A 27,543-nucleotide genomic window follows, 5' to 3' on the forward strand; every position below is an offset into this window, starting at 1 on the left:
TTTGCACATAGTAGGTATTTATTAAAGGTTTGTTGTGTTGAACCATGAAAATACATTTCTTATCAAACTTGACAGGCTCCTCAGGCAGAAATTGTGGGTTACTTGTATTGAGAAACTGTTCCTTTTCCTTCTTCGAATTGCTTACATGACTAGCATAGTGTTGGGCATAGAGTGGATGGAATCTCAAGAAAAATTTTTTGTCTTGACTGTTGTCAATGCAACCTGTTTTGGAAAGAAAAATGTAAATCACTTTCTAATATGTTTCTAAACTATTGCATAGCTCTATTTGAAAGTTAGAGACTGCTGCTATTTACTTGGTTTTAACAGCTTCATAAATCTAGTGAAGTAAACTCTGATATCCCAAGTCAGGCAGACTCTGCTAAGCTCACTAAAATTATGGCAGTTGTATTGACATAAATAGGTACTATTATGGCCTCTGTTTTTTACAATGAATTGTGTAGATGACAAACTGTTCTATCTCGTGTTTCATAGAGTTGTAGATAACGCCTCATGGGCTCAGAGGCTTTCAGAGTGGTAAATGTCTCTGCACCCAAGGATTCTTTCTTAAGGATTCCTCGCTATTCCCTGGATTTTGTTCCTTGAGATTTAAAGTAAGGAAATTCTCAAAGAAGCACTCAGATAAGAGCTTTGAACAGTTGACTCTGAGACTAGAATTCATAGTTATCTACTTTCTAGCATCATGAGGTGAGTGTGGATTTCCTTTTCCTTCCTCCTTCCCACAAACATCTCCTTACAATGGAAATCACTTTTCTAGGGAACATTTAGACAGATCATGCCTTCCTGGAATTAGTTCTAAGGGGCACAGAACCCAGGGTAACCAGAAAAACTGAAACAGGGTAATAATGGATAGGATTCCAAAACAACTGAGGGTCTACTACCTTGATTGTGTCTATGCCCATAAAATTACACAAGATAGGATGTTTAAGTCCAAAATCAGATCTCCAACCCAATATCCAAGTCCCTGTTTCTTATATGCTAGGAAGGCCAGTTTTGGAGAGAGGCATAAAGCTCAACTCAACAAATAAGAACAGTCCAGCTACGTTAACTCCATTGTTTTTCTTCTCCAACTTACTTGTGCGTTCACACTACCTCAGCCTCAGCATCTTCAGAAGCTGGCTCAACTTGGCTGAACTTATCTATGTGACAGATGTAAAATTCGTGAAAGTTAGGAGAATGTGAAGGTAGGTGGGTGGCAGTAACAAGGATTCTGACTGGTTAGTTTAAGAAATTGTAAATGAATGTCTACACAAAGAAGCAATTATCTGAAGGGCCAGGTTGGTTCAAAAAAGGAAATAACCGTGATAGTCACCGCAGACTAATACTCTTTTACTGGTAATTGAGTTTTGGAAGCTGGTACGTGCCATTATCACTTTATGCTTAGATCATTGCTCTCGACTTCTGGCTGCCTCAAGTCTCTCCACTTAGCTTCCAAAGTGATCTCCCTAAAGGGTTAATCTGACTAGGTCACATTACCCTCACCCCTTTCCAATTCAATAAACTACACTGGCCCTCTATTAACTCCAGGATAAGATATAAAATTTTCTTTTTGGCTTTTAATGTCCTTCACAGCATGGGTCCTTTCTACATTTTAGTCTTTTTTACACTTTACCCCCTTTCATATATTCTACCACACAGCAATACTGATCTTCTTAGCTACTATTCCTGGCACACTTCATCTCCCAAATCCATTGCTTTTCACTGGTTGTGCCCATGTCTGAGAAAATAACTAGTCCAACCCACTAATTTTACAGAGAGAGAAATTGAGTACTGGATAGATTAAGCCTGAGGTTATATTATGAAGTATGAAGAAAAGCCAGGATTTAGTCCAATGTCCCCTGGCTATAAATTCAGTTCCTTGTATGCTCCATGCTGAAGACAGACCTTGAGACATTCAAAATATCAAATACTTTAAAGTTCATCAAAGAAAGGCCACTTATCTCAATGCCTAGCTTTTTAAATTTATTTACCACCACTCCCAAACCAACAAAACTTCAGAATAACTTATTCATCAATAAAATTCAGCTCCTAGGGAGAGGGAATAAGAGAAGGGGTAGAGAGATACAAGAGGGCAGATTAGGGGAACAGGTATATAGAATGCATGCCATCTTGGGGTGGGGGAACAGATGATATGGGGAGAAAACTTGGAACTCAAACTCTTGTGGAAGTGAATGTTGGAAATTAAAAATAAATTAAAAAAAAAAACTCAGCTCCTAGCCTTAGTATAACTTAATCCAACTGTCTGTAGTTTTCCAAGCCAAATTTGGCTTGGACTCTGCTTTCACCTGTTTCTCTTATCAACTTTCACAGTGTTCTGACTCAGGTAAGCTTGAAGCACACTCCTACCTGCCTCCCTGGGCTCTCCTGTGATTCTCTGGTAATTATTACTTAGAATGAGTTCAATTCTAGCTGCCCACATCTTATCCTTTTCCTGTCTCAATAACTGTGCACTGTCCTCATTTCATGTCAGTAGAGTGAGATGAAAATCAATCACATATGCAGTTATCCTATCCTATCTTCTTCTCTGGACAAGAGAAAAACACATTATAATGATCAAAATACTTGTCATCTGTTCCCATTTCCAGCTGTGAAATGGAGGGCATCACCACTCACAGGAAACATTCTAAGTCATCTTGGCCAACCCCTCATTTTATAGATGAGAAAACTAAGGCCCAGGGAGGCGATATAATTTCCCTAAAGTCACAAAGATAGCAAAGCTGAGATTAAATCCAAATTCTCTTACTCCAAAATCATTGCTGTTTTCAGTATATTCTAGCTTTGAAATTTAGTTCTTTTTCCTTTCATTGCCATCTCACAGATAGTGTCTAGGCCCCAAATGCCAGGATAGTTATAGAACATTGGGGGGCGGTCCAGTAGGCAAGGTCTATATTTGCATGTAAGAATAGGTTACAACTTATATAGAGTTCTGGACAAGAGGCATTGACTCACCACTGTGAATGACTTCATGTGTAGTATTACTATCTACTAAATTCTGGGGCTCCAACTTCCCTGTATCTCCCCTGTTAACACTCTGACTCAGCTTCCTGCTCCTCCTCTGATAGATCTTCAAATATGATCAAGCTTCCCAAAAGATGCTCTCCTCAGCTGAATGAGTGACACATTCCCAACTGCCCCCAGATTTGTCAATGTTAATCTGCAAAAGGTAGAAGATTGTTGGCCTGTCATCCAGCTTGACGTAGACCACTCTTCTAGATGTCAATTGAGCTGACGATTCTGGGAAGCAGTCATGAAATGAACCTGGTTTGAGGCAATAGAAGAGTTTAAACGATTTCTGGCCCTTTGGATAGCAAAAAAAACCCCCACAAAAAACCAAAAAAAACCATTTATCTTAGATTTCAAAGGACAACAGCTGAATTGTGAAATGTTTTAAATTTTAAGACAGGAAATAAGAAAAATATAGCTACATATAAGTGGTTGCAGATGAGGTGCCAATTCATACTGTCATCTGAAAGTCTTTAAATGAATTAGGATGCTCAGCCTCATCTCCTGTTTCTTCATAGACTTTAAATGACTCATGCCAGGCTGATATATAGGAAGCTAGGTAGCACAGTGGGACCTGAAGGGAGGAAGACCTAAGTTCATATATGACCTCACACACTTACTGCATCATCCTAGGAAAGTCACCCTTCAGAAAGTAACCCTTCAGTTTCCTCAAATGTATAATAATGATAATACCTACCTCCCAGGGTTGTTGTAAGTATCAAATGAGATATTTGTTAAGTGTTTTGCAAACTTTAAAACATTACACAAATGGTAGTTATTGTTATTATTATTATTATTATTACCATTTTAGGTTTGAGACTGGAATAAAATGAGACATATAATTAATCTAAAAATTAGTAAAAAGAAATTTATCTAACCTTAGAAAAATAGAGGCATTAAGAGCAGGGAAGAGATGTTCTTTAAAGATGAATCCTTGATTCAGTAGAACAAAGCTTTTTTTGGTGCTGGTGTTGGTCATGTTGCAAGTCTATAGTCATAAAACTAAGGAGTAGGATCCTTGTCTTCCTATCCTGGCTGTTTTTGCATTCAGGGAACCAGGAAAGTAAGTCAGTGATTCAAATATTAATCACCTGAGAAAAGTAAATCTCACAGACAGTTTCAGATCTTTAAAGGAAAAAAAAGTAGTCTAGCCTACATGTACAGTGCCTGGCACATAGTGGGTATTTAATAAATGTTTATTGACTGAATAACTGAGATGGAGCAGGGCCTTAGGGTAATGCTCCTCCCGCATTAGCCAATGAAGCCTTAAGAAAAATAATTAATCAAAATGAACCTTCTGGTTGGAATGGACAATACAGCTTTAAGAACCAATTAAATGACATGGGAAAGTAATGTCCAGACCAATTCAGAGTACTTATTAGGAGTTTAATAAATGCTTCTTGATTCAGCTTAGATGAATAGGAGAGTCATCATCCTTTTTTTTTTTGTAACCATTGAAATCATCACCATCATCCTCAGCATTAGTAACATTATATTTGATGGCTTACATTAGACTGTGAACTCCTCCAGAGTAGGGACAATTTTATTAGTTTTGCCTTTCTGTGTATTTCCATCACTTAGCATAGTGCTTGGTTGACTGACAAAGAACTTTGCATTAATTATCTCATTTGGCCTTCATGACAATCCTGTGAGGTAGGCATTGCAAACATCACTTATTTCTCATATTTTATAGATGAGAAGAAAGCCTGAGATGTAAAACATTTTGCTCTAAATCACACAGCCACTCATAGATCACCCAATCTAAATCCCTAATCAACCAGATTAGAAACCTACAGCACCCTTAAAAGAGTCATCTGGCCTTTGCTTTATTCTGATGATCTCATTTCCTTGTAGTGGCCGCATCTTCCACTGCCCAACAGCTACAGTTCTATTCATTAGAAAACTCTTCCTTATAAACAAAAAAAATTCTTTCCCTTTTACTTCTGCCCATTTGGACCTAGTACTGTTCTTTGGAGAGAACACAAAAGGAGTATGCTTCCTTGACATAAGTCCTTCAAATATTTGGAGAGAGTGAACACATCTTCTACTAAGCCTTCTCTTCCAAATTCAAGGGAAACTACTGAATGAAGAAATGTTAAGGATAGAGAGCCAAAGCAAACAGAGATCTATCTTTTCAGATGCATTTTTTTTCCTGTTTGGGAAACCCAGTGAGTGACTAGAAACAGTTAAGTGAAGTTGATTCAGAAGGAAAAGGGCAGGTTTAGTATCAAAGAACCACTTTTTGAAGGACACCAACACTCACCTCACTGAGAGGGGCAAATGAGGTACTTCCTCTTTTTGTTCAAGCTCAGATGTCCAGTTTCTTTTCTAGCTTGACTTCAGCTTGTGTTCTGATCTTTAGATCTCGTTGATTCCTCATCACTGATCTACCTTTCCAGTGTTCGAAAATGCCTTCTGGGAGCCAGTACGGAATCAGAGGACCTGGGTTAGAATCTTGGGCCTGTTCTCTAAAACTGTGTAAGCTTAAACAAATACCATAACCTCTGTGTACCTCAGTTTCCTCATTTGTAAAATGCTAGGTTTGGATTAAATAGCTTTTAAGGTCCATACCAGATATGGATAGATAGACAGATGGTCCTATAACTCTATTAACTGATTCTCTTTATCTTGTCCTAAACCAACCAGAACTGGAAAATGTCAATGATTCCAGAAACTCCAGGAAAAGTTGCTTTTTCCCCCTTTCCTGGAGTAGAAGAAGCAAATGGGAAGAGGAATAGGTATCATTTGAAAGTTAAACTGATTTGGTTACAAGAATATTTGAAGGGCACCAAGTTATACCAAGAACTGAGGTGAGGTGGTGAATCAGCTGTCAAACACAGAATTCAGAGCCTAGGGAATCTATCAGAGATTAGGAAGCCAAGATTCATGGAGTGCCAAGAGGGTGACATTGTGTCTGACTCATGCATCTTCCCAGGAGTCTAGTTCTTTTCCTTGTTGTTGCATAGGCACCATTCTCCTGCTTGGCACTGATGGCCTGCCTCAGTCCCAGCCATGCCTCCTTCTGGCTCAGCCTTTTCTTCTGAGTTATAGGGCTGCCTGCACTTGCTCTCTAAGGTCTATTTTTTCCTTCAAGCTATTTACATACTTAAATTTTATCACTATGGACAGCAGCCCTGCAGCCACTTCAACTATTAGACTGCAGTCAGGGCCATCAGCTGGGTCATTTGTCTGGTCCTACCCTGACCCCACTACTAGGAAGAAGCTAAAAGGTAGAGTGAAAAAGAAACAAGCAAACAAACAAAATAATTTCCAGCTTTATTAGGTACACAAAAACCCTGATCAACATTTGGGTGTGGTCCTAAAATAAGAAGTAGCTATTTTAAGGGTCACATGCTGAGTATCTTGCCTACTTCCAGACCTAGTCCTTTCCCCAAATCACTCACATTAAGTGTACTATTCTTGGCCCCTAAACTAAACCTTGGTAGTTCTTTTCAAATACCTCTTCACACAAGATTTCTCCATTCAAAAAGATTTCACACACAAACACCCACACGTACATACACTCCCTAGGAAAATCCATGTTTCCAGAACACTTATCAAATGTGCCCACTTTGACCTCAGAGAAGGCATGCTCTTTTTAAGGAGGGAGTCTGATACAGTGAAAAGTGGACTGAACTTGGAATCACAATAGAGACAGACAGGTAGTGCAGTGGATAAAGCACTGGAATTGGAGTAACAGAGTCCTGAGTTCAAATGTGACCTCAGAAACTTACTAGCTGTGTGACCCTAGGCAAGTTCCTTAACCTCTGCCTACTTCATTCTCCTCATCTGTAAAATGAAGGGAATTGACTTATTAGCTTCCATATTCCCTTTCAGATCCAAATCTATGACTCTATGACCTGAATTTGAATCCTGGCTTTCCAATTTATTTCCTTTGTGGCCTAGGACAAATCATATAACTTTTCCACTAATTTTCTTCAGCTGTAAAATGAAGAAATTGTATTCCATAACCTTTGAGATCATTTCTAGTATTAGGTCTATGATTTTACAATCTGATGACTTTACCAAATATGCTAAATACTTTTTTTCCCATTATAAAGATAGTTAGAAATACCATTTCATCTAGAATCTCAATGTTGAAAGCAGCTCAGAGAAGGCACATTCCATGTTTCAGTTGAGGAAGAAGTCCCATTCTGAAATCCAGACTCTACTTGAAAAACTCTAGAGATGGGGTACCTACTACCTCCTGAGGCAATCATTCTGCATTTGGGACAATTCAACAATGTTGGGAAGATTTTACTTATATTCAGTTGAAATCTGTATCTTTGGAACCTGTCCCTACACTCTCCCTGTATCCTCAAGATTCAAGGAGAACAATCATTCAACCGTATGACAACTCTTCAAATTCTTGAAGATAGTTATCATATCTTCCCTGTCTTCACCTCAGGTTGAGCACTCTCAGTTTTTTCAATTAATATTTGTATGATGTGGTCACCACTCTCCTCCAATTCCTAGTCACCTAGTCATCTAGATTCACTCTTGTCTATCAATGTCCCTATCAAAACTTGGCACTCAGATTTGGATACAATATCTTAGGTGTGGTCTGACAAGGACATAGTAGGATGGAACTATTACCTCCCTTATTTTGGGTATTGTGATTCTTCACACATAATACTGCATTTGATGCTTACAATAATCTCAACCTATAAGGCAGTGTAAGTACTATTACCTTCCCTCCACCCATTTTACAGACAAGTAAAATTGAATGTAACAGAAATTAAGTGGGACTAATTTGTAAATCTGTGTTTAGTTCTAGATGCAAAATTTGGGGAAAAACAAAACAAAATAAAGTCAATCCAGAGAAAGATGAAGATAAGAATTGAAACCATGCCACTACTTGAAGGAACTGGCCATGCTTAGTCTAGGGAACAGAAGACTTGGGGCAGGGTTGATAACTACCTTCCATTATTTGAAAGTTTGTCATATGAAAGTAGGACTATGCTTTTTTGCAGAGGGCAAAACAAAGAGGAGGAAGATTTTAAACTTGCAGAAGTAGAATCTGGTTGACTCAATGTTAGGGAAAACTTTTTGACGATCAGAACTTTACAAAAGTGAAATGTGAGAGGGTAGTGAGTTCTCTAGAAGACCCCTCAAACCTACAGTCTTCTAGGGTCCTGAAACCTCTGAAAAGGGAAGACCAGGCTGTTGTGAAGGAGGCAATTGCCACTAATCATGCAATTGACCCAGACTCCCAATTTCTGAGAACTCACTTGAACTCTCAGGTGGTTAGGGATGTTGTAGTGGGGTTCCCTGCTGGGAGGAAGAGATTGTATTAGATGACCCTTTAAGTTTCTCCTAAATCTGACTTTATGAATGGTCTTTCTAGTATATTAGATAGCCAGCTTTTGAACCCAAGTCTTCTGAAATAAAATGCTATACCACACTGCCTCCTTATGGCCTCTATGGCTATTTCAGGAGTTACTACAGTCAGGGAAGGAGGGAAATTGAACTAATGAGCAGAAAAGCAGTAGCTGCTACTTAATCGCTCTACTGAAAGCATCAAGGACACATAAAAAAGTCAAAAAAAGTTCAGGACTCTGAGTTGCTAGTCCCTCAACTGGGCATTAGGCAGTGGCTCTAACTCTATATTGGTAAGAGGGAGAACAAGAGAGTCATATGACATCTTTATGTCAAAGCCGTGATGCTTTAAAGACTCTGATCACCTGCATGCCTTTTTGTGTATGACTATATCTTTTTTCTTTTCATAGTGGCCTTTGTATCCAGGTGAAATTCCAAAGCTTTGGGCTGTATTGTAAGCTGCTTGAGTTCTTAGGCACACATACACACACACACACACACACACACACACACACACACAGATTGAGTCTGTGTTGAATCCATGATTAGTGGCAATTGCCTCTTTGACAGTAAAGTCTGAAGTCTTCATACTTTTCAGTTTTCAGAGGTTGCAAGACCTGGGCAGACAATAGGTTTGGGGGTATGGGTTCTTCCAATCTAGGCAGTGTTCAGGGTTTTTCCACCTCCTTACTATGGACCCTATTCCATATTATTTTTCTATTTCTCCTTAAAACTAGGTACTAGTATTAAACCCAGTGGGAGGAGAAAAAATAATCTGGACAGAGATTCAAGGGGGAAGGTTAATTCAAGGTAATGTTAAAAGGGAGGGTATATCAAGTTAGGTAACAGGTAGAGTGGGAAGCAACATATCACATGGTAATTTGAGGAACAAAGAGAACAAAGAACAGAGTTAAGTGTAAGGAACATTGGGATCTTCATCTTAATTATACTGTCTGTGGGGAAAGTGACAAGAGAAAGACAACAGTTGCTGAGAAGTTCACAATTACCTATGGGAGACAGTGTCTGAAAAGGACTGTCTTTCCTGAAATACCTTCCTGAAGAGTAAAAAATCAAGACTGTTTTGAATTCAATCGTCTTGGCTTGTCTCTGATTTCCTTCTTCTCTCTAAAACTTCAATGCACTCAGGTGGGCAGGGAAGGAGACATAGATGACCTCCTTTTCTCCCTCCTTCCCCCTCTCTGTCTGTTCTCTAACTTTTGAGAAAGTTGCAGCATAGTGAAAAGAATTGAAGATGATAGTAGAGAAACTTGGGTTTGAATCCATGTGTCCAATATGTAGATGTTTGACCTTGGATTGTGTTAGGACCTCAGCCTCAGTAAAATGGGGAGATGAAGTACAGAATTAAGCAGTTAGATACAAAAGGGACCACACAGAGCATCTAGTCCATTTCTACAGATGAAGAAACTGAGATCTGGTAAGGTAAAGAGACATGCTTTAAGTCATACAGATTGATAAGTAGGAGAGCCAGTACCTGAATTCAGATATTCTGATTCCAAGTTCAGTGCTCTTTCCATTACACCAGTCTATCTCTAGACAAAAGCTGTAGGAGGCCCATTAGATCAGTCAGTCTTCATGTTTTATAGATGAGGTCACTGAGGATCAGAGAAGTGAGATGATTAATGTTACTGATCTAGTTAACATGTGAGTCAGAACTAGAACCCAGAACACTGACTCCCAGTTCATCATTAATCGATTTCCCACTCCCTCAATTCAAAAAAATAAAAAAAAAATAATAAACCTCTACTTTGTGCCAGATGTTTGTGAAAGGAAGGATGGCCTATTGGGAGAGAGCACTTGTCTCTGAGCCAGGGAGATCTGGGTTCAAATCTTATTTCTGATACTGACTGTGTGACCCTGGACAAGTCATCAAACTTATCAGTGCTCTAAGCACTTAAACTCTTAAGACTAAAGATTGAAAGAAAGGTGCTGACCTACACAAATACTAAGAGTTCCCTCATCTGGCAGTTAATACCAATGGAATCACAGGTCCAGGCCCTGTCTCTAAGTTCTAGGAAACAGGATGCAAAATCAGTCAAAGTAAAACCGTTTTTGCCCTCAAAAGGCTTATACTCTAGAGTAAAATGCTATGGGAATGGTAAAAACCCATTTACTTCTTCCTCATGTTGTTTATTCCCTACTACTTTGTGAATAATAGTATGCTACTTTTTTGTGACTGGGTATGCCAATACCAGAGCTGAACTATATGCAGAAAGCTCTGAATGGGGTTGGGGTCACCACACAAGTAGTGGGGTGAGAATTACATAATGGAAGCCATTGGGAATACAAGAAAGACATAATGATCTGAATGTCAGCTGGAGTTAGTTCTGGTGAATAGAAACTAGTCCATCCCTTTCTCCACTGTGCATAACATTGAAAAACTCTATAAGAGTTTCACAATCACCACATGCTTTGCACTGAAGTCACTGGTGGCCTTTTAACTCCCCAGTCACTTTCCAATGAATTCTTTGATCCCCCACAAAATCTACCAGTCAGACACTAATTGCTTCCAAGTGGTTTTAGGATTGCCAAGAGTCTGGGGGGGGGGTATGCTTCAGTCTTACAACAGGTCTTTGCATTTATATGTTGACTTCCTCCCAAATGCCTCAAAGCTCTTTACCAACACAAATGTTCACAACCCAGCAAAGCCTGGAAGATATCACAATGCAATGAAAGACAGGGATCCGAGTTCAACTCCCAGCCTGGGAGCTGACTCACTGTGTGAGCTCATGAACGTCTCTCAACTTCTCTGGGACTTGGTTATGCTACTTTAGGCAAATTAATATCTATTCCCATTTATGGTAAAAAATGGGAAAATGTGCATAGAACCCTAAGGCCATTGGAGGAAAGCTACTGAATAAATCATATCACTTTAGAGTGGGGAAGATTCTAAGGGATCATGTCCATTCCTCTCATTTGGAAGATGAGGAAGTAGAAGTTCATAGAGTATAAGGGACTTTCTTAAGGTCATATATTTAGGAGCAGAGCCAAGACTCAAATTCAGAATGCCTAACACACACATACACACACACACACACGCACACACACACACACACACACACACACACAAAATCATGACATCTTCCTGATGTCATGGTCCTCTTTGAGAATGAAGGATAAACAACATTAAATACTTAAGTTGACCAAAGATATATAATTTCTTTCTAGCTTAAAAGCTATGAGTGAATATTTAGGTAGTGTCTAAATAGCAAACGACTGAACACTTAATTGTTTCTAGTAATTGACTGATAAGTGTTTATCAGCCAGGAAAACTAGATCCACAATAATTCTCTTTGAAAATAGATATGGTTTAATGCTTTATATGAAACACATTCATTGAATCTGTAAGGCTCACCTTACTATCTTCTCTTCACCTTGAATTATTTACTAGAAATACGGAATTTTAAAAAATCCTTTTTTTCAAAAAATCAGCATATATCAGATAGACTCTTTTCATAGTCATCTCCTTGGAAACTTTTATCTTTTCCTGGCCCTGTGAGTGAGGAAGAAACATCTCAGAAAATTACATAACCTGATCTTACAACCGTTCCAAGGTTTAAGAGTAACTGGGAAAGCATTTGCTTGAGTGTGGAAAACAACAATGCTGGGAAGAGTAGGGAATTCATGAATATGAGTCCTGGGAGGTGACAAGATGACTAAAAGCCTTATTAAGAGACAGACCTAAAAGAACATCATGGATAGAAGAGGGATTATGGTACTGAACATTCAGTCTTATAACTGGAGATGACATCTTAGATGATTTGGAGACAAAAAAGAAAAAAAAAACACCAGGGAGAGATATGGCAGGGAGAAGAATGGATCCAGAAGAATATTCTGAGCTAAATACAAAGACTGAAATATAAATTCTAGCCAGTCACTTGAGGGTCATTAAACCATTTCAACGATGGTGTTGACAGTGGTCAAGGAAAGAGAAGTATAGAAGTTTAGAGTATTTTGCCAACAAGTTGTATTGTATTCCATCTTCCACCTAGATGAAATTCAACATATTAGAAATCTCAGAAAGAATGCAATTCATTTTTGTAATAATGAATTCTTGTTGCATTGTATTTGGTGTTTTTTTTTTAAATTAGGTGCTCATTTACATAGAAGGACTTCAAGGGCACTCTGGGTAATGCTCAAAAGTATCTCTTCCATCACTCTAACATAGTGTTTGAAATGTCATGGTCATAGAATGTTAGTGATGGAAGGTAGCTGAGAGACAACCCCTAGTACCATCATTTTAAGCAGCTAGGTCACACCTTCGCTAAAACTCTCAACTTGGAATCAGGAAGACTTTAGTTTGGTATCTGCCTCAGACACTTACTAGTCATGTGACCCTTGGCAAATCACTTTTCTGTTTGTCTCAGTTTCCACATCTCTAAAATGAAGACAATAACATCACCTACCACCCAAGGTTGTTGTGAGGAAATGTGATGGTACAGTTCTACCTTCTACATCATGGGGATTAGGGGTGTGGCACCCTTGCCATCTGGAAAATCCATGTAAATTTTTTTGGCCCTCCCTTCATACTAGAGAAAAAGCCTGATTATTTTTTAATTTTCTTTTATGGGGTGTTTACAGTACCTTATTGTAAACTTTGGGTTAAGAATTTGTTCATAGGCTATATTATATAGAACTATACATATATATTATGCATTTCTGAATTTCTAAACTTTTTTCTCTGTCATCTCCTGGACTTTGTCATCTGTGGCTTCCACAAAACTGCCCCAAAACTCCCATTTAACTTCTTACGTTGACCTACGATATAGCAAACCATGATGGGGAAAATCAGTATGTGGAAAGGGTTAGCACAATGCCTGGCACATACTAGGTGCTATATAAGAAGTTGTAGTTGTTTATGATTATGATTATTATCATTATTTTCCTGACTCAGCCATTTATTAGCTGTGTGACCCTGGGCAAGTCACAAAAGTTCTTTGAAACTTAATTTCATTTATAAAATGAGGACAAGCATAGCACCTACCTCAGGGTTGTTGCAAGATTCAAATGAAATAACATATTAAAAAAAACTTGTAAAACTTTAAATTCTACAAAAATGGTAGCTATTAACATTATTTTATATAAATAAACCAAGGTCTAGAAAATAAAACATCTCTCATTTATGTGATGCTTTAAGGTTAGTAAAGTATTTTTTTTCATACCAATCCATTGAAGGAGGTAATTCACATGTTGTTACACTGACTTCACAGATGAAGAAACCGTAGATCTGAAAGGTTATGTGATTTCTCCATGGTCATACAGCTGGTGCCCAGGTTCTTTGGCTCCTAATTCATTGGGGTTTTTTTCTTTTTTTTTTTCCCCCACTGTAATACTCTGTGTATTTTCTTTGTATTGGAGCATTTCATCCTTGACTTTCAAAACCCAAATAACAGCCAGTGGGAATTAAATTACTGGAGATTAACAATCCAATCACCTGAAAGGTTTCTGAGGGACTGATACAAGTACATTTTAATGGGGGTGGGACAAGGAAGGGCTAGTAGGCAAGGAAGAATAGATAAGTTTTAGAGAATATTACACTATTCTGGAAAGGGCAGTTCCAGTTGGGATACTCCAGTGATTGCCTCAAGAATCAGTACTCAGAATGTGGATGCTGTATACTTTGGAGTAGCATATAGGAAGACAAATATTACAATTTTTCATCAAGGCAGGGCTGCATTCAGTTATTTGACAGACCAATTGATTTCTGTATTTGTCCTTGAATCATAAGCGGTATCCACATTAATTGATGAAAACTATTTGGGGAGAGTTATTGGTTATTGTTGAGAGTGAGGGGAAGCCTGGGAAACACTATGAAAAGGGTTTGAGTAGAATCAGGGGTGGGTAGCCTCAAGGCCACATGTGTCTTTTAGGTCCTTGGGTGCAGCCTTTTAAGCAAGTCCAAATTTTAGAGAACAAATCCTTTTATTAAGGGGATTTTTATTAACGTGACTTTTAATTTTAGTCTGCATTAACATTTTCTCCATTACTTTCTTAAGTCTAAACAATCAACAAAACAATAAACCAAAACCCAGTTTGTGGTATTTTGGTATTTTCAAAGTGTAAGTGTTCACACTGAAAATTTAATGATCACTTTTAGTAAGGCAGTAAGTTAGCTTCAGCGTAGGTCTGCAAAGACCTCAACATTCATCTGGGGCCATTTCTTTTTTTTAATTTTTATCTTATTTTTTTTTAAATTTTACTAATTTATTCTGATTTATCAACAATCACTTCCATATGCTTTTGAGTTGAAAGTTTTTCTCCCCCTTCCTCCCCCCCACCCTCCCCAAGACGGCTCACAATCTGATATAGGCTTTACATTTACATTCCTATTAAACATATTTTCACATTAGTGAAGTTGTAAGTAAAAATTAAAACCAATAGGAGGAACCATCAGAAAGATGAAACAAAATTCAACAAAAGGTAAAAATAAGTGATAGCGATTAGACTTCCATAGTTCTTTCTTTGGATGTGGACAGCATTTTCCATCCCAAGGCCTCTGGAGATGTCCTAGATCCTTGTAATGCTGAGAAGGGTTCAGACTAACAATATCAGTCATTGTATAACGTGGCTGTTATTGTGTACAAAGTCCTCTTGGTTCTGCTCACTTCACTTAGCATCAGACCATATAAGTCTTTCCAGGTTTTTCTGAAGTCAGCCTGTTCATCATTTCTTACAGCACAGTAATATTCCATTACATTCATATACCATGGGGCCATTTCTTACCCCACAAGTCACTTGGGGGAAAGACTAAGATTAATGAGAAATGAATTGCCCATCAGTGAAGCATGAATTGTCTAGTGTGAGAGAGGAGGCTGAGATAGCTTTGAAATCCAGGACCAAAGAAACCACCATTGAAGTGGAAGGACTCAGCAAGTGCAAAATAGTGGAGTATGAGGGAGGTGGGGGAGAAGACTGTAATTACCAAAGATTTCAGGAGGAGTAAAACTCAGTTAATTTGAGGAGAAGCAGATAAATCAACAGGGAAGATACCAAAGGCAGAAGTAAATATGACATCCAGATCAGGTAAAAGAGTCCAGGTATCTATAAACAAATATTGTAAGACAAAGGAAAATGAATCAACACTTAATGAGGTAGGGCACTCTATGGATTCCCAAGGGATCATAAATTCACACCAGTATGCTCCTGAATGGTTTGAAAGAGAAATAAGAATTGTAAAAATGGAACTTATGCTTTGCACAAAAGAAATAATTGTCCAGATAGAAAGGCTTGAATCCACAGTGGCTTCTCAAAAAAGAAACATAAGAGAGAATAATTAATTATGAAAGCAAATATACAAGAGTCTTAAAGGACAGTTTGGAAGAAGAGGGAGAATGGAAAAAAAAAGGAAAACATGATTCCCATACAAGCAAAAACATATTGATATTGAAGATAACATGTATATAGAGACAACTTAAAAATTATAGGCCTCCAAGAAGAACATGACTAGTTAAAAACTCGAACAACATAATACAATAAATAATACAAGAAAACTGATCAGAACTTTTAAACACAGAAATCAAAGTGTTAATCAAAAGAATAAACAAATCAACTCTAAAAAAAAAAAATCACAGAAGTGTTTGAGAGGAAATAAATTTGAGTGAGTCCAGACAAGAGTATGAATTGAGAAGGAACCTAGCTTACAATGAGAAGTATGCAAGATGTGTCAAGACAGAAATGTGAAGGTTCCAGTAAGCTATATGGAACTGAAGAAAAGAAACACAGACAGAGACAAGTGATATGAAGAGCAGGCACCATTACTCCAACAGTGAGGCTGTATAGACAAATCAGATTCTTTGTTACTGAAAACTCCCTGGGATCATAGACTGTAAGTGAAAATTCCATATTTCTTTATTCTCTTATTAGAACCTGAAGCCTTGTTCATCAGACCTATTGGAAAATCTTTCTATTTTTTTGCACTTTTTAGTATTTTATTTTTTTTCTGATTACATGTGAAGATAGTTTTCAACATTCATTTTTGTAAGATTGAGTTCCAAATTTTTCTCCCTCCCCAAGACAATAAGTGATCTGATATAGATTATACATGTACAATCATGCTAAAACATATTTCTGCATTAGTCATATGGTGAAAGAAGAATCCGAGCAAAAGGTAAAAACCATGAGAAACAAAAAACAAAACAACAACAACAAAAGAAAATAGTGTGCTTTAATCTTCATTCAGACTCCATAGTTGTTTTTCCTCTGGATGTGGATAACATTCTTCATCATGAATCTTTTGGAATCGTCTTGAATCAATGCATTACTGATAAGAGTTAAGTCTATTACAGTTGATCATCACACAATGTTGCTGTTCGTGTATACATTGTTCTCCTGGTTCTGCTCACTTCACTTAATATCAGTTCCAGGTTTTTCTGAAATCCACCTGCTCATCATTTCTTATAGAACAATTGAATTCTGTTACGTTAATACACCACAACTTATTCAGCCATTCCCCAATTTATGGGCATTCCCACAATTTCCAATTCTTTTCCACCACAAAAAGAGCTGCTATAAATGTTTTTGTACATGTGGGAACTTATCCCTTTGTTATGATTTCTTTGGGATATAGACCTAGTAGTACTATTGCTGATTGAAAGCATGTGTACAGTTTTATAGCCCTTTGGGCATAGTTTCAAATTGCTCTTCAGGCTGGTTAGATCAGTTCACAACTCCAAAACCAATGCCTTAGTGTTTCAATTTTCCCACATCTTCTTCAACATTTGTCATTTCCCTTTTCTGTCACATTAACCAATCTGTGAAATGGTACCTCAGAGTTGTTTTAATTTGTATTTCTCTAATCAATAGTGATTAGGGCATTTTTTTCATATGGTTATAGATAGCTTTAATTTCTTCCCCTGAAACCTGCCAGTTCATATCCTTTCACCATTTATTAATTGAACAATGACTTGTAGTCTTATAAATTTGTTTCACTTCTCTATGTATTTGGGAAATGAGGCCTTTGTCAGAAATGGTGGCTGTAAAAATTGATTCCCAGCTTTCTGCTTTCCTTCTAATCTTGGCTGCATTTGTTTTGTTTGTGCAAAACCTTTTTAATTTAATGTAATCAAAATTATCCATTTTGCATTTCATAAAGTTCTCTATCTCTCTTTGGTCATAAATTCTTCCCTTTTCCATAGATCTTACAGGTAAACTATTTCTTGTTCTCCTAACTTGCTGATGATATCACCCTTTATGTCTAAATCATGTGCCCATTCAACATTATCTTGGTATAGGGTGTGAGAAGTTGGTCTATGCCTAGTTTCTGCCATATTATTTTCCAGTTTTCCCAAGTTTTTTGTGAAAAAATGAGTTCTTATCCCAGAAGCTGGAGTCTTTGGGTTTATCAAACAATAGATGTGTCTTGTGCACCTAACCTATTCCACTGATCCATCACTCTACTGTTTAGCCAGTACCAAATAGTTTTGATGATTGTTTTTTATAATATAGTTTTAGATCTGGGATGGCTAGGCCACCTTCCTTTGCAGAAAATCTCTTTCTTAAGTTTTGTTTGTCCTTTTATTGTTTCAATTTTTTTTTCATAAAAGATTGTTAGCACAGGCATTTGCTAGTTTATATGTATTTATTCTGATTATGATTGTAAAAAAGGAAATTCAAGGGGAATCATCTTAAGAGAAGAGAAATTCAAAACTGAATTATTTTGTAGGAATGTTGCCTCTGGCCAGGGACTTGGAGCTTAGAAAAAGGTAGATTGTGTGTGTTACCAATTCCCAGAAAAGAGAGAGAATGCCTATACTCAGAAATTCACCTAGGCAATCTAATAGGATAAGAACAAATAAAGAAAATGAACAATCTTACTCACCATACCACACCACCAGCATTCCAATACTCTACCAGAAAAATGTTTCTGATTCAGAGAATTCAGTGTTCAAGCTAAATTAGCAAGCATATAATGCAAGGATTTCTATAGAGTTGAATGTTTGTTTAACAAAGCTTTATTCCTCAAGACTTCTTGGGCCAGTTTGTGGTCTTTATACTTGGTTGTAGACAGGGTGTGTCAAGGATCCTTATGATTCATCTGCCCATATGAAACCCAAGAATGACCTTTAGTCCACCAATAGGAAGGGAACTAGGATGAGATGCTTCAGATTGTCCCTGTGACAAAAGGGGGAGGTATCTCTGTAAACATTTTAAGAGAAAGGAGATACTTCTTTCTACTTTTGAGATTATATGTCAGTCTGTCCCTGTAAGGCTATATTTTTATTTAATTAATTTATTTTGATTTATCAACAATCACTTCCATATGCTTTTGAGTTTAAATTTTTTCTCCCCCTCCCACCCCAGCAACCTCCCCAAGACGGCACACATCTGATATAGGCTATAAGTATACATTCCTATTAAACCATTAGTAATGTTGTAAGCAAGAATTAGAACCAATTGGAGCAACCACCAGAAAGAGGAAACAAAACTCGACAGAAAAAAAAATCAAATGGTGTGCTTTGATCTGCATTCAAACCTCATAGTTCTTTCTTTGGATGTGGATAGCATTTTCCATCATGAAGCTTTTGGAGATGTATTGGATCCTTGTATTGCTGGGAAGGGTTAAGTTTATCAATATTAGTCATCACACAATGTGACTGTAATTGTGTACAGTGTTCTCCTGGTTCTTCTCACTTCACTCAGCATCAGATCATACAAGTCTTTCCAGGTTTTTCTGTTCATCATTTCTTATGGCACAATGGTATTCCATTACATTCATATACCACAACTTCTTTAGCTGTGGCCCAATAGATGGGCATCCTCTCAATTTCTAATTCTTTGCCACCACAGAAAGAGCTGCTATGAATATTTTTGTACAGGTAAGGCTATATTTTGAGTCACATAATACTCTCTACTGGGGAATATATGGTGGTTAATTACCAAAGTAACTTAATTCATCAACTCTTTCTTAAATACCTCCAATGCACAAGGCACTTTGTTAGGTGCTAAGAGTAAACAGGCATAAATGAAATTGTCCCAGCTCCCAGTGTATTTGCTTACTACTGGAGGGTTACAATATGCACAAAGGGAAGTAAGTGTGATATCACTTGACATGGGAGAGAATACTCTCATTTAGGGGCAATGAGATGGGATGAGGGAAGGCCTCCTAGGAGTTGGCACCTGATTTGCTCCTTCATGAAAGCGAGGGATTCTAAAAGACAAATATGAGGAGGGAATGCATTCCAGATGAAGGGACAGCTTGTCCTAAAATACAGAAATGAAGATTGAATGACAAGTAGCAAGCCACAAGTTGATTTGGATTTAGATTCCATGAAGACGAATACTATGAAATATCCATATATAGAAGTCAAATTTTGGAGGGTGTTAAATACCAAGCATAGGCATTTGTATGTTATTAGAGGTGGCTTCTGAATATTTCTGAGTGGGAAGTGATATGGTATGACTTATGTCCTGGGAATATTTATTTGGCAGCCTTATAAGGAGTGATTGGAAAGAGATGAGACTAGAATCAGGGACATCAATTAGGGGGCTACAGTAATTTATTATTATTATTATTTTTTGCAAATAGTGATGAATGGTGAAAGCAACCATAAGAGGAAAATGAGAGAAAAGGATATAGAAGATGCTGAAAAGTCTTAATGAAAGAGTGGCTAAATAGGAATATGTGATTGTTGCAATAGTCAATTAGTGATCAAAAGGTTTCCTCAATGACTCAGAACAGCCTTGGATTTCAAACTGGATGAATGACTAGTGTCTAGAGAACCAATCTACACCAATCCCACATTGGCACATGATGTTATTGGGAAAAAAGTTGTCATTTGGGGGGATTATTTGGGCAAGTAAGACAAAAGTAAGATGTTTGGGAACTTTTGAAGCCAACATGATGGTTGAATTGGCCCAGGCAAATGTTATATAGCACAGTTTGAAAATTGGAAAAACTATCCAGGCTGCCAGGAGGGCAGAATTGTTTTAGCCGATTCTGTACAATTGTAACCACTTTCATTAGGCACAGCTGTAAGGAAACACAATGGAGAAAAAGAGCTATGTTAAGTCATCAGGCATTGATCACATACTCACTATGTGTCAGTACTGTGCTAAGTGTAGAACTAGAGCCATAATAGTTTTAATCTTGGTTCCCACCAACTGTGGGACCATGGGAGAATCACATAATTTCTCTGAGCCTTGATTTCCTCAACTGCATAAAGGAGACAACAATATCTGTACTCTTTACCTCACTAAGTTGTAAGATTATAATAGTATGTGAATGGGAGCTGTCTGTGTGTGCTCTTTTCTTCTGTAAATAAATTCTAGAGAAAAAGGTTATTTGTGGTCTGGAAGTCCAGGCCAGGACACTTTATCACAATGGTAGTGGGTACCATTAGAGTGTTCAGGGCTGTACTATAGGATGATGAACTAAAAAGGACTTTAGAGATTATCCACTTTCAGGTAGTGGGAAATTACAACTTGTTTAGAATTGGTCAGAGAGAGTGTTGTAAAGTGAGGACTGTTGCTTGGCTTTGGAGTGGACTAGATTGCTGCTGGTGTCCCTGCAAAATCCTATTATTGTAACTGATTCAATTAATGTGTGAGTGATTTGGTAGCATAAAATTATAAGATTTTTATAGCTAAATCGTATGATATATAAATCTTAAGATTTATAGCTAAAAGGAAGCCTTAAACAACCTTTAATTCAACTACCTAATTTTATAAATTAGGAAACTAAGACCCAGAGGGGGGCAATAATTTTCACAGTACACATAATTAATTGGTAGCAGAACATCAACTAAGTCTACACAGGAAAAGAAGAAGCAAAGCTATCACTCTTTGCAGATGATATGATGATATACTTAGAGAATCCTAGACAATCAAGTAAAAAACTACTTGAAATAATAAACAACTTTAGCATAGTTGCAGGATATAAAATAAAACCACATAAATCATTGTCATTTCTATATATTACTAACAAAACCCAGCCGCGAGAGATAAAAAGAGAAATTCTATTTAAAGTTACAGTAGATATTTTAAAATATTTGGGAATCTACCTGTCAAAACAAATCCAGGAACTATTTTGAACACAATTACAGAACACTTTTCAAGCAAATAAAGTAAGGGCTAAATAATTGGAAATATATCAGTTGCTCATGAGTAAGTCAAGCTAACATAACAACAATTACAATTCTTCCTAAATCGATTTGCTTATTCAGTGCCATATCAATTAAACTACCAAAAATTATTTTATAGATCTGGGGAAAATGATAACAAATTCACCTGGAAGAATACAAGGTACAGAATATCAAGTGAATTAAGGAAAAGAAATGCATGGGAAGGTGGCCTAGCCGTAACAGATCTTAAATTGTATTATAAAGCAGCAATTGTCAAAACTATTTGGTACTGGCAAGAAATAGTGGTGGATCAGTGGAATAGGTTATGTACACAAGCCATAGTAGTTAATAACTACAGTAACCTAATGTTTGATAAACCCAAAACCTCCAGCTTCTGGGATAAGAAGTCACTGTTTTACAAAAATTACTGGGGGAACTGGAAAACAGTATGGCAGAAACTAGGTATAAACCAACATCTTATACCATATACCAAAATAAAGTCAAAATGGGAACATAATTTAGATATAAAGCCTGATACCATAAGCAAACTGGGAGAGCAAGGAATAGTTTACTTGTCATATTTATGGAGAACAAAAACATTTATGACCACACAAGAGATAGAGAACATTATGAAATGCAAAATGGATAATTTTGATTACAATAAATTGAAAAGATTTTGCCCAAACAAAACTAATTCAACAAAGATTAGAAGGGAAGAAGAAAACTTGGAAAGAAATTTTACGATGAGTATCTCTGATGAAGTCCTCATTTCTAAAATATACAGAGAACTGAGTCAAATTTATAAAAAAAACCACATCATTCCTCAATTGATAAATGGTCAAAGGATATGAAGAGAAGTTTCCATAGGAAGAAATTAAAGCTATCTATAATAATATGAAAAAATGTTCTAAATCACTATTGATTAGAGAAATGCAAATCCAAACAACTCTGAGGTACCACACCATATCTATCAGATTGGCTAACATGACAAAAAAGGAAAATGATAAGTGTGGGAAAATTGGAACACTAATGCATTGTTGGTGGAGTTGTGAACTAATCTAACCATTCTGGAGAGCAATTTGTGACTATGCCCAAAGGGCTATAACACACATACCCTTTGACCCAGAAGACCATTATTAGGTCTGTATCCCAAAGAGATTATAAAAATGGGAAAAGGACACACATGTACAAAAATATTTATAGCAGCTCTTTTTATGACGGCATAGAATTGGAAATTGAGGGGATGCCCTTCAGTGGGTAAATGGCTGAATCAATTGTGGTGTATGAATGTAATGGAACGCTATTGTACTATAAGAAATGATGAGCAGGTGGACTTCAGAAAAACCTGGAAAGACTTATATGAATTGATGCTGAGTGAAGTGAGCAATACCAGGAGAACATTGTACACAGTAACAGCCAAATTGTGTGATGACTAACTTTGATAGATGTATCTCTTCTTAGCACTGCAAGGATCTAAGATAACACCATAAGACTCATGATGGAAAATACTATCCACATCCAGAGAAAGAACTACGGACTCTAAGTGCAGATCAAAGCATATTATTTGCACTCTCTCTTTTTTTGTTTCTTCTTTCTGGTGGATTTTCATGTTGGTTCTAATTCTTCTTTACAACATGCCTAATGTGAAAATAGTTTTAATATAAATGTCTATGTAGAGCTTATGTCAAATTATATGCCATCTTGTGATGGCGGGAGGAGAGAGATGGGGAGAAAATTTGGAACTCAAAATCTTATGGAAATGAATGTTGAAAACTACATATGTGTGTGTGTACATACATACATACATACACATATACACATATATGTGTGTATACATACATACATACATACTCATATACATGCATACGTATATATATATATATATACACACACATACATATACATAAACTAAGTCTACAGTGTCTCAGTGAGTTCATTGCTTGGTCATGTTGTTTTGGATGGATGGTAACCTCCTTGAAAACTGGTTTGTTTTCAGTTTTTTTCCTTCTTTTTTGTATTCCCATTATGTAGTACAATGCCTAGCACATAAGTAGCATTAAATAAATGCTTGATGATTAATTGATGTAAAAGAGATTAGATTTGTTTTATTTGGCTTGTGAGAGAAGAACTAGTGACAATAAGTAGAAGTAGAGGGGCAGATTTCAGTGTGATCTAGGGGGAAAAATCCTCACAATTAAAGTAATCTCTGTGTGAAATGGACTGCCTTGGGTGGTAACAGGTTCCTTCTAACTAGAAGTTTTCAAACAAAAGCTAGATAACCAAACATCAAATATGTTAGGGAGGAAATTGTTTTTCAAGTATGGACAAGATAAAACAAGGACTTTTTATTCAGAAGATTTTATTTTTAATATAAGATTTTATTGATGTATTTTGTTTTACATCTCTATAGTTTCCCCCAGTACCCTTCTGCCTCCTCCTACTAGACAGCCATCCCATATGTCAAATAGTAATTTTAAGGAAAAAAAAAAGAAGAATCAGCATAACTGCTCAGTTGCTAAAAACATATGAAAACCCATGCCAAATGCAATGTTTGTAGATTCCCACCTCTGTAAAAGGGATGAGTAGGGAATGTCTCCTCATGCCTCTTCTTTCATGACATGTTTGTTCTTTATAATTTTGTAACGTTCATTTTCACATTGTGGTCTGTGGTTTTTCTTTTGGTTTAAGTTGTTGTAGTTATTGTGCATATCGCTTTCTTGGGTTTGCTTACTTCACTCTGCATCAGTTCACATAGATCTTTCCATACTTCTCTGTATTCATCAGTGCCATAATTTCTAATAGCACATAATTTTCCATTATATACATGTACTATATATTTTTTTACTCTATAATGAACATCTACTTTGTTTCCACTTCTTCACTATCCAAAAAAGTGCTGCTAAAATATTTTGGTGGATTTGGTAATTTTATTCTTTTTAATTGCCTCCTTAGGGTATAAGCCTAGTAATGGAATCTATGGATCCAAAGACATGGACATAATGATCACTTTATTTGCATAATTTCATATTGCTTTCATATCAGTTGTATTGATTCATAGCACCACCAACCACACACCAATGTGCCTTTCTTCCTACAACCTCTTCAACATTGACTATTGCTATCTTTTGTCATCTTTACCAATTTGTAGAGCATGAGGTAAGTCATCAGGTTGTTTTGATTTTCATTTCTCTTGTTATTAGTGATTTGGATTCTTTCATGTGTTGTTAATAGTTTGCAATTATTCTTTTAAAAGTGTTTGTCTACATCCTTTGACTATTTATGTATTGAGGAGGTTATCTACTGAATCCTGGGCCATCACAAGTCTTCCTGACTTCTTGCCACTGGATTTTGATGACTCTGGAAGAGAGAGTGAGGCTGAACTCTGCCTCACTTAAATGCAATTCATATGCAAAATAAGGCATTACTCATAATCCACTATTTTACTCCAATATCATTTTGTCATTGATCATCTTAAAAAAAAGGATGAACAACAATATTGAGGTGTATGTTATGTAATAATATCATTATTAACATAATACAATATACATATCTATCTCTATTTCATGGACACAGAATATTTATATATAATATCTTTGTCAATACAGATATAGGTATCTGTCAATTATTTACATATTTGCAATACCAAACCTTATCAGAGAAATTTGATACAAAGCTGTTTTTTTTTCAGATCTGACTGCTTCTCTTCTTATTCTGTATACATTAATTTTGCCTGTATAGAGGCTTTTCAGTGTCATGTAATCAAAGTTATCTATTTCATCTTTTGTAATTGATTTCATTTCTTGTTTGGATAAGAATGCATCTCCTACCTATAACTGTGAGAAGTATATGATCTCTTTCTCATCTATCTTCTTTTCTTAGCATGAGATTTAATATTAAGATAATATTTCTATGTACATTGTATTATGAAATGCAGTCTATGGTGATGCTCTGTAAGACAAATTTCTGTCAGGCTGCTTTCCAGTTTTTCCAGCAGTTTTTATCAAATAGGGGCTTCTTTCCTAAATAATTTCTGTTTCCTTATTGTATCTATCCCTGAGTTAGTGAATTCTGTTGTTTCTGATTCTCCCTTGACTGGCCTGTTCCATTGATCTGTCTCTCTATTTTTTAACCAATACCAGATGGCTTTGATGACTACTGTTTTATGGTAGTTATGATAATTTAAGGATGTGCTATTCCCCCTTTATCCTTGCCTGTTTTAATTTTCCCCCTTCATATTCTAAATCTGTTTTCCCCCCAAATGAATTGTTATGGTTTTTATCAAGTTCTATCAAAGTACTCTTTTGATAATTTGGTTGGTATGGCATTAAAAGTATAAATTACCTTTGGTAGTACTGTCATTTTTATTATATTGCCACAGCCTAGCCTTGGGCACTGAATAATCCTCTAGCTATTTCAGTTGTTCTTGGTTTCTTTAAGGAGGGCTTTGTAATTGAATGTCTACAAGTCTTTTGTGTGCTTTATAAGATTGATCCCTATCTATTTTTCATGATATTAAAGCTTCTAAGATATCTACTTTGTGTTCCTTTTTCTAAATGGTTGCTATGTTGTTGCTGTGTAGCCTGGTTCATCACCCCCAACCCCCACCTTTTTTTTTAAAGAAGAAAAACAATTATATTGACATAAAATTATCAAAATATATTGAAAGTAAAACAAACAACAGGAAAAAAAACTCACAGATCCTAGGCTAAGAATCCTTAGACTTGATGCTGCTGAGGTCCCTTCCAAAAGAGATTCTGGGATTTCTGCCAGACTGAACAGAATACTGACACTGGGAAAGGAGGCTGTAGTGAGCCAAAAAAACCCAACATGCTGAGGAAACTGATGTAATCTTGTCTCAAAATCAGATGCAGTACAGGTATAGTTAACAAGGTAGGAACTGGGTAACAGGGTGGGACTGAAAGGAAGTACTGGGGTTACAGAATCTAACATAGCAGCAAGCTACGGAAAAACAACAGAAAAAAGTTGAAAGTTAACTCTTAGGTTGATGTCAGTGATTGTTGGCATTGATATGACTTGGTCTAAGCCCAACCGTGGGCTTGAAGGGCTTTCTCTTTTTTGTTGTCACTCTGTGGTATGATCTGTTTTCCTTGTGAATGAGAAAGACCCCATAAGAAGTGTACTGATCCAGGCTTTGAGATCCCTGGATTCTGGCCTCTGTTTTGCAAAAAAAAAAAATAAATTGCTGTGGCACCATAGGGAGGTGGCTTCACTCCTCTATGCCTCTATTTCCTTCACTTTAAAAGGAGGGGATTGAATATGGATGAACCGTAAGATCCCCTCTTGCCTCTAACTATCTATGATCTATGACATTGGTTCAGCTCTTCCTGTTAACAGAGAAATGAGGTTTTGACCTGATTTCTTTTAAGAAACACAGTTCCCTTTCTGTCCTTCTAATTAAAAAGAACATCAAAAAATACAACTGAATATTATACTCTGAATTGATCACCTCTAGTGTTTACTACCTATATGTCCTTGAATAAATCCCTTAAATAACATCACTGTTTCATTTTGTTCAATTGTAAAATCAGTATGTTTCATCAGAAGGCTTTTGAGATCTCTTCAAGTTCTAAATCTAGGATCCTGTGAATGCTCTGTCCAAATCCCTCATTTTTTTCAAGGGAGGAAACAGAGGCCTAGAGAGGTAAGGTGACTTAATTAGGGTTTAGGTAGTAAATTGTGGAGTTGGGATTTGAGTTGGGATCTTTAGACTCCTAGTTTCCTTTTTTAAATAATGGGCCCAGGAAATCATACTAGGAATTCAATGCCCTAAATAATGAGCTAGAGGATATCCTGTTTGTTTGCTTATTTCCAACTATTTTTGTGGTTTGTGCTTATAGTTATTGTTTTCAAAATGTGTTGAGTGCTTCTATAGGAACTAATTTATGGCTAAAAAGAAATTGTAGTATCTCTATGACAGGTGGAATGAAGCATTTCCTGGAATGCAAAATAATAATAATTATTAATAACCATCATCATAATCACAACAATTTGTGTAGTGATTTAAATTTCTCAAAGCCCTTTACAGATATTATCTCATATTGTATTCATGACAATTCTTGGAGGTTGGTTAGTATTATTTCTGTTTTACAGATGAGGAAAATGAGGT

General features: G+C 36.6%; 1 long non-coding RNA gene across 1 annotated transcript; it reads right to left on the reverse strand.

Annotated features, from left to right (window-relative positions):
• LOC110216110 (uncharacterized) lies at positions 1-26,259 on the reverse strand. Its single transcript, XR_002326698.2, has 3 exons — positions 26,112-26,259; positions 1,094-1,157; positions 1-222 (listed from the first exon to the last, which is right to left on the reverse strand). It is a non-coding gene; the product is annotated as an uncharacterized LOC110216110 (long non-coding RNA).
• Positions 26,260-27,543: the final 1,284 nt, after the last annotated feature.

This window comes from Phascolarctos cinereus, unplaced genomic scaffold (assembly GCF_003287225.1).
Source record: "Phascolarctos cinereus isolate Bilbo 61053 unplaced genomic scaffold, phaCin_HiC Scaffold_4;HRSCAF=312, whole genome shotgun sequence".
NCBI classification, from domain to species: domain Eukaryota; kingdom Metazoa; phylum Chordata; class Mammalia; order Diprotodontia; family Phascolarctidae; genus Phascolarctos; species Phascolarctos cinereus.